We start from the raw sequence: 7356 nt of genomic DNA on the forward strand, positions 1-7356 counted from the left end.
CTGAGCCTTCCACACAAATCTTTTTTGTGTGTGGGAGGGAGGGGGTCACGGGGCTTGAACTGGACCTGGGCATTGTCCCTGAGCTCTTCAGCTCAAGGCTATCACCCTACCCTTGAGCCAATCCTCACTTCCTGTTTTCTAGAGATTAACTGGAGATAAGAGTCTCTAGTCTTTTTATGCCCGGCTGGCTTTGAAGCTTGAGCCTCAAATCTCAGCTACTTCTGAGTAGCTAGGATTAAAGCCGTGAGCCACTTTTGAGGTACAGTATCTATAATTAATATCACTAAGAGCCAGGAAAAATGACTCAGGCCTGTAATTCCAGTTACTCCAGAGGTGAAAATTGAGAGGATCATGGGTAGAAGTCAACCCCAGAATTCCAATAAGCTAAGCCTGGTGGTATATGCCTATGGTTCCAACTATATGGCAGGATGAAGGGAGGAGGATCACAGTCCAAGCCAACCCCTGGCAAAAACACCAGATCCTACCTAAAAAAATAATCCTAGGGCTAGGAGTTTGGCCTAGTGGTAGAGTGCTTGCCTAGCATGCACGAAGACCCAGGATCAATTCTTCGGTACCACCTACATAGAAAAAAGCCAGAAGTGGTGCTGAGGCTCAAGTGGTAGAGCTCTAGCCTTAAGAAAGTCCAAGGACAGTGCTCAGGCCCCAGGACTGGCAAAAAAAAATATAATAATCTAAGCAAAAAGGGCTGGAGAGGTGTGGCTCAAGTGACTGAGTATTTGTCTAGCAAGCATGGGGTCCTGAGCTCAAACCTCAGCACTACTTAGATATAAATAATTAAAATTAGATTTCCATGGGCCAGGAGTTTGGCCTAGTGGTTAAAGTGCTTGCCTAGCATGCATGAAGACCCGGGTTCGATTCCTCGGTACCACATACATAGAAAAAAGCCGGAAGTGGTGCTGAGGCTCAAGTGGTAGAGCTCTAGCCTTGAGAAAGGCCAAGGACAGTGCTCAGGCCCTGAGCTCAAGCTCAGGACTGGCAAAAAAAAAAAATTAGATTTCCAAATAGAATGTTATAAAGGTATTAAAAAGCCACCCTGGGCCCCGAGTAGGGATATACATCATGCTTTATGCCTTGTATTCGCAGGCTAAACACCTGCAGCTTGCACACATAAGGACTTTTGACCTTAGAGCTCATGTTGTAAAAGTAATGGTGGGGGTAGGAGAAGTTTTGCTAAGGGAATGTTTAGTTAGGACTATGTGCACAGCAAATAACATCAAATATGATTAAGTAAAAAGTAAATAATGGAGATAAGGTACAGGTGTGCTTCAGAGTTTCCACATAAGGCCTCCAAAGAGAACCAATAGAACCAAAATCCAAAGAGGACTGCTTAAGTCGTGTACAGTGGCTCATGCCTGTAATCCTAGCTACACAGGAGGCTGTGATCTGAGGATTACGGTTCAAAGCCAGCCCTAGCACTAAAGTCCCTGAGACTCTTATCTCCATTAACCACCAGAAAACTGGAAGTGGCGCAGTGGCTCAAGGTGTAGGGCCATAGCCTTGAGCTGAAGCGATCAGGGACAGCACCCAGGCCCAGAGTTCAAGTCCCACAATTGAAAAAGAAAAAAAGAGGACTGTTTCTCATGCATGTCTACCTCATTCAGACTCTTGCCGTGTCCTTCATGGCTGAAAAGTAGTACTGATAACCAAGTCTTAAAACTAAATTCTTTTTTTTGCCAGTCCTGGGCTTGAGCTCAAGGCCTGAGCACTGTCCTTGGACTTTCTCAAGGCTAGAGCTCTACCACTTGAGCCTCAGCACCACTTCCAGCTTTTTTTTTTTTCTATATATGTGGTACCGAGGAATCGAACCCTGGTCTTCATGCATGCTAGGCAAGCACTTTAACCACTAGGCCAAACTCCCGGCCAAAAACTAAATTCTTAAGGAAGGATTCTGATCAGCTCAACCCTGAGAAGGTGTTAGGAATGAAATCTCATCTAAACCTGGAAAGGACAGAGGGAGGAAGCAATTCACTAGAAAGGGGACTGAATCGAGACCCTAGAAAGTGTTTGACAGTTGGCCCTTATTCTGGAATAAATGAAGATATCTAGTTTGCCTCATTTTTGTTGTCCTTAGTATGTAACCTATATGTGTATGTGTATGTATATATATATATATGTATATGTATATATTTATGACAAACTATCGGAATGATTCAGTACCGGTTAGAAAACAGCCAACTGTTAACTGTTATGTGAGGTAAATTAATGCCTAATAGAAATTCTAATGTAAGCCCATGTATTGCTGAGCCTGATGTGGTAGATGTTATGATAGTGAAGGGCCTCTTATGAAGTCAGTGTGAGAAATATTCTGCTTGGCAGAATATTCAGAGATTTAGGAGAATTGTCAGCTTATTATTATCCTCAAATCACATCACTGCTATTGTTATTTTGGTCCTATTGTTTCTACTCTGTCACAATGCTGATGCTTTGAAATTCTTGTGATCAGTTAGAATGTAGTATTTTGATATTTATTCATGAAAAAAGTACAATAAAATATGGAAAATCGGCACATAAAGGTAAGGGATAACAAGGTTTAGGTATGTCTCTTAAACATTTTAAGAAATAGAAGTAAAATCCTTGGAAAGTGTTACTGTGGCTCAAGGGGCAGGATGGTAACCTTGAGCTGAAGAACTTAGGGATAACACCTAGGCACAGAGTTCAAACCCCACGACTGACCAAAGGGGAGGGGGAAAAAAGGGGGAAAAAAAGAAGTAAAATCCTTGTGAATCATAAAAATAGATCTAAAAAAAAAAAAAACAAATGTCAGCCAAGCATCTTCTGATACAATGCAAAAATGGGCCTGAGGAGTAAGGAACAGCATTAATATTGTGCAAGAATCAGTGCAAAATTTGCACTTTATAAAATGTACAAGAAGGTAGGGCTGGGAGAGTGTAGAGTGCTTGCCTAGCATGCATGAAGACCAGGTTTCGATTCCTCGGTACCACATACATAGAAAAAAGCCGGAAGTGGTGCTGAGGCTCAGGTGGTAGAGCTCTAGCCCTGAGAAAGTCCAAGGACAGTGCTCAGGCCCTGAGCTCAAGCCCAGGACTAGAAAAAAGAAAAAGAAAAAGAAGAGAGAGTTGCTATGGAGCTCAATGGCAAAGCCCTTGCCTAGCAAGTGTAAGATTCTGGCTGGGTTCAATCCTCAATACCAAAAAAATAAATAAAAAATAAGATAAAATGAATGAGTTGCATGTATAAATTAATAGTAGAATGTGTGCTTAGCACTTGCAGGGCCTAGGGACCAATTCTTAGCACCAAACCCCAAACTAAAATGAATAAAAAATTGGTAATTTTTTTTACCAGGTATGGTCTCTCATGCCTGTAATCCAATCTACTCAGGAGGCTGAGATCTGAGGATCATGGTTCAAAGCCAGCCCAGGCACTAAAGTCCATGAGAATCTTATCTCCAATTAACCACTAGAAAACTGGAAGTGGCATTGTGGCTGGAGAGGTAGAGCAGTAGCCTTGAGCTGAAGAGCTCAGGGACAACGCCCAGGCCCAGAGGTCAAGCATCAGAATAGGCAAAAAAAAACCCAAAAAGGTAATTTCATCTCAAAATGTGACTCATGGGCCAGGAGTTTGGCCTAGTGGTAAAGTGCTTGCCTAGCATGCACTAAGACCTGGGTTCGATTCCTTAGCCACATACACAGAAAAGCTAGAAGTGGTGCTGTGGCTCAAGTGGTAGAGACTATTCTTGAGGAAAAGCCCAACGACAGTGCTCAGGCCCTGATATCAAGGCCCAGGACTGACAAAAAAAAAAAAGATTCATTTTTTAGTTTTTCATAATTGTTATTGTTCATAATTGTTACTGAGTGTTGGTGGCTCATGCCTATAATTTTAGCTATTCAGGAGGCTGAAGCCAACAGGTGCAGAAAAACGGGAAGGAGCTGTGGCTCAAAGTGACAGAGCACTAGCCTTGAACAAAAAAGCCCTCAGAAAGGGCCGAGAGTTTGGCCTATCGATAAGATTGCTTGCCTACCATGCATGAAGACCCAGGTTCATAGAAAAACCTGGAAATGTTGCTGTGGCTCAAGTGATAGAGCTCTAATCTTGAGAAAGCCCAAGGACAGTGCTCAGGTGGATTTCAAGCCCTGGGATTGGCAGAAGAAGAAAAAAAAAAAACCTCAAGAACAGCACCTAAGCTCTGAATTCAAGTCCTACAACTGACAAAAAAAGAACTACATATTTCCTAAGAGTGGTGATAATGTTCTAACATGTGTATTGTTGAAATAAAGAATTACAGCCAGGTACTCTTAGCTCACATCTGTACTCCGACCTATTCAGGAGGCTGAGATTTGAGAATCATGATTCAAAGCCAGACTGAGCAGGAAAATCTGTGAGACTTTTATCTCCAATTAACTACCATAAAAGCAGAAGTGGAGCTGTGGCTCAAAGCAGTAGAGGGTGAGCCTTGAGCAAAAAGGCTCAGGGATAATGCTTAGGCCCCAAGTTCAAGCCCTATGACCAACAAAATAAATTAATTCAAAATAACTGTAAACATCACTGGGATATGTCTCAACATTGTTTCCCAAATAAACATCTGAAATAAGAAAATTCACAAACAAGGGCTGGGAGTTTGGCCTAGTGGTTAAAGTGCTTGCCAACATGCACGAAGACCCAGCTTTGATTCCTTGGTACCACATACATACAAAAAAGCCAGAAGTGGTGCTGAGGCTCAAGTGGTAGAGCTCTAGCCTTGAGAAAGTCCAAGGACAGTGCTCAAGCCCTGAGCTCAAGCCCAGGACTGGCAAAAAAAAAAAAAGAAAAAAAGAAAAAAAAAAGAAAATTCAGAAACAAAATATTTTATTGGTAAGTCAATAAAGAAAATGAAAAACATTTTAACATTCAAAAAATAGAGACATCTACTGTATGGTTTTTATAGAATTCAACATATTTATCCATGGTGAGTTCATTTGAACTTCAAGAAATAAATGAGACCAATTAATATGTACATATAATCAAAACCTAGATTTGTGCTCCTGTCATAAAGACCTACTGAAATAGCCAAACAGTTCTCAAGGCTTACTTTTTTTTTTTGGCCAGTCCTGGGTCATGAACACAGGAACTGAGCACTGTCCTTGGGCTTTCTGCAAGGCTAGCCCTCTACCACAGCACTACTTCTGGCTTTTTCTGTGTACATGGTACTGAGGAATCCAACCTGGGTCTTCATGCATGCTAAGCAAACACTTTACCACTAGGCCAAACTCCTAGCTCCAAAGCTTTCTTCTTTGGAAACAGAAAATGGTCTGGATTGGGTGATTATTAGGAATTAACACCGTTGAAAGGAAGGAGATAGATGAAGGATTGGATAGAGATAGAAGAATGCAATATAGTGATACAGGACCCATTTGTTGTTATAAAGACAGTTGAATAATCTTATTTCCAAGACTGCTTTCCTAGTACAAATCCAGTGGCTTTTGACATATTATTAGAGAAACTTTATTTATAGTTGTGCAATTGTCAACATGGAGAAACAAATCCCCCCTCCCCAATCTTTTCCCCCACTACCCACTGCAAACTGCTGATCTAGTGTCTTCACCCAACTCAAGAGGAAGTGAATCCTTTTCTTGATCACAGGACCTTCAGCTATCTCCCAAGGTTTGGGGGGAATCTGACCTGAATCTCTGCCTGAAGTCAGTCACAACTAACATGATGTACCCCTCAGGGAGGAAGCTTGTGGTACTAGAGGGACTTCCTCAAAATGAAGAAGCAAAAGCCACTGTCAATAAGTCTGAAAGTCATATGTGAAGTCTCTGTAGATATGAGAGAAAAACATATGCCTAGTTTGCATGAGGCACAGGACTCAAACACAACAGAGAACAAAGAAACAAACTTGTACCCTGCTGTGAGATCATCCACAGCACTGGGAGAAGGCAGCTGCATCACTGGACTACAAAGGACAGCACATAAGGAAGAGTACTTGCTGTAGAGAATCTAACACAATTTGGGCTTGACTAGTTGAGTTGTATATAATGGAATATACATGTCTGTAATCCTAGCACTCTGCAGGCTAAGCCTGAAGAACCATGAATTTAATACTGGGCTACATATAGAGTAGATCCTTTTTTTTTTTTTTTTTTTTTTTTTTTTTTTGCCAGTCCTAGGGCTTGGGGTCTGAGCGCTGTCCTTGGGCTTTCTCAAAGCTGGAGCTCTACCACTTGAGTCACAGCACCATTTCTGATTTTTTCTATATATGTGGTATTGAGGAATCACACCCGGGTCTTCTGCATGCTAGGCAAGCACTCTACCACTAGGCTACACTCCCAGCCCCTAGGGTAGATCCTGTTTTAACAAATAAACAACAAATACAAAGCCAGCACCGTGCAGTGGCTCCTGCCTATAATCCTAGCTACTCAGGAGGTTGAGATCTGAGGATCGCATTCAAAGCCAGCCTGGCACTAAAATCCATGAGACTCTTATCTCCAATTAATCTATAGAAAATGGGAAGTGGGACTGTGGCTCTGGGGTAGGACGATAGCCTAGAGCTTAAGAGCTCAGGGACAGCACCCAGGCCCAGAGTTCAAGCCCCATGACCCACAAAAACAAACAAAAACCCAACACCTAATATTAACAGAAAAGCAAAGAACACAAAACAAAAAGACATATTTTAAAAAGTATTAGGAGAGATTCATAAACACAGACAACAGAAAAATCACATATTTGAAAAACTATCTTTGGGGGCCAAAGATTGTTGCAGAAACTCACTTTGGGGGCCAAGGCTATATAAACATTTGTCTAAAAAAAAAAAAAAAGAGAAGACCTTCCTTCGTATCTCTAAAGTGTTCATCTATGAAGAAATTTCTTTTTTTTTTTTTTTTCCGCCAGTCCTGGGCTTGAGCTCAGGGCCTGAGCACTGTCCTTGGACTTTCTCAAGGCTAGAGCTCTACCACTTGAGCCTCAGCACCACTTCTGGCTTTTTTCTATGTATGTGGTACCGAGGAATCGAACCTGGGTCTTCATGCATGCTAGGCAAGCACTTTAACCACTAGGCCAAACTCCCGGCCTGAAGAAATTTCTTTAGTTCCTCCTTCCTCCTCCCAAAACCTTTGCCTGTGCTCATTTCGGCTGAATCACCCTTTGTTGTCCTCACTTAATGTCCAGTTTGGGATCACTGTGAATTGGTTCAGGGCCTACTTGATCTACCAGACAAGACTGAGCTCTTTCCAGAAAAGATCTGAGTTTGACCTCAGGAAACCTGACCTGGGATATGCTAGTGGGGGAAAGGTTGCTTTAAGTGAAGCAAGCTCAGCTAATGGCCTTCCTGGGCTCCATGCCTGGTTCTGAACTACTCGAACCTTCCTACACTGCTCTTTACAGGAAGCTAATGTTAAGATG

This window comes from Megascapheus bottae, chromosome 17, assembly GCF_031878675.1.
Source record: "Megascapheus bottae isolate mThoBot1 chromosome 17, mThoBot2.hap1, whole genome shotgun sequence".
NCBI lineage: Eukaryota > Metazoa > Chordata > Mammalia > Rodentia > Geomyidae > Megascapheus > Megascapheus bottae.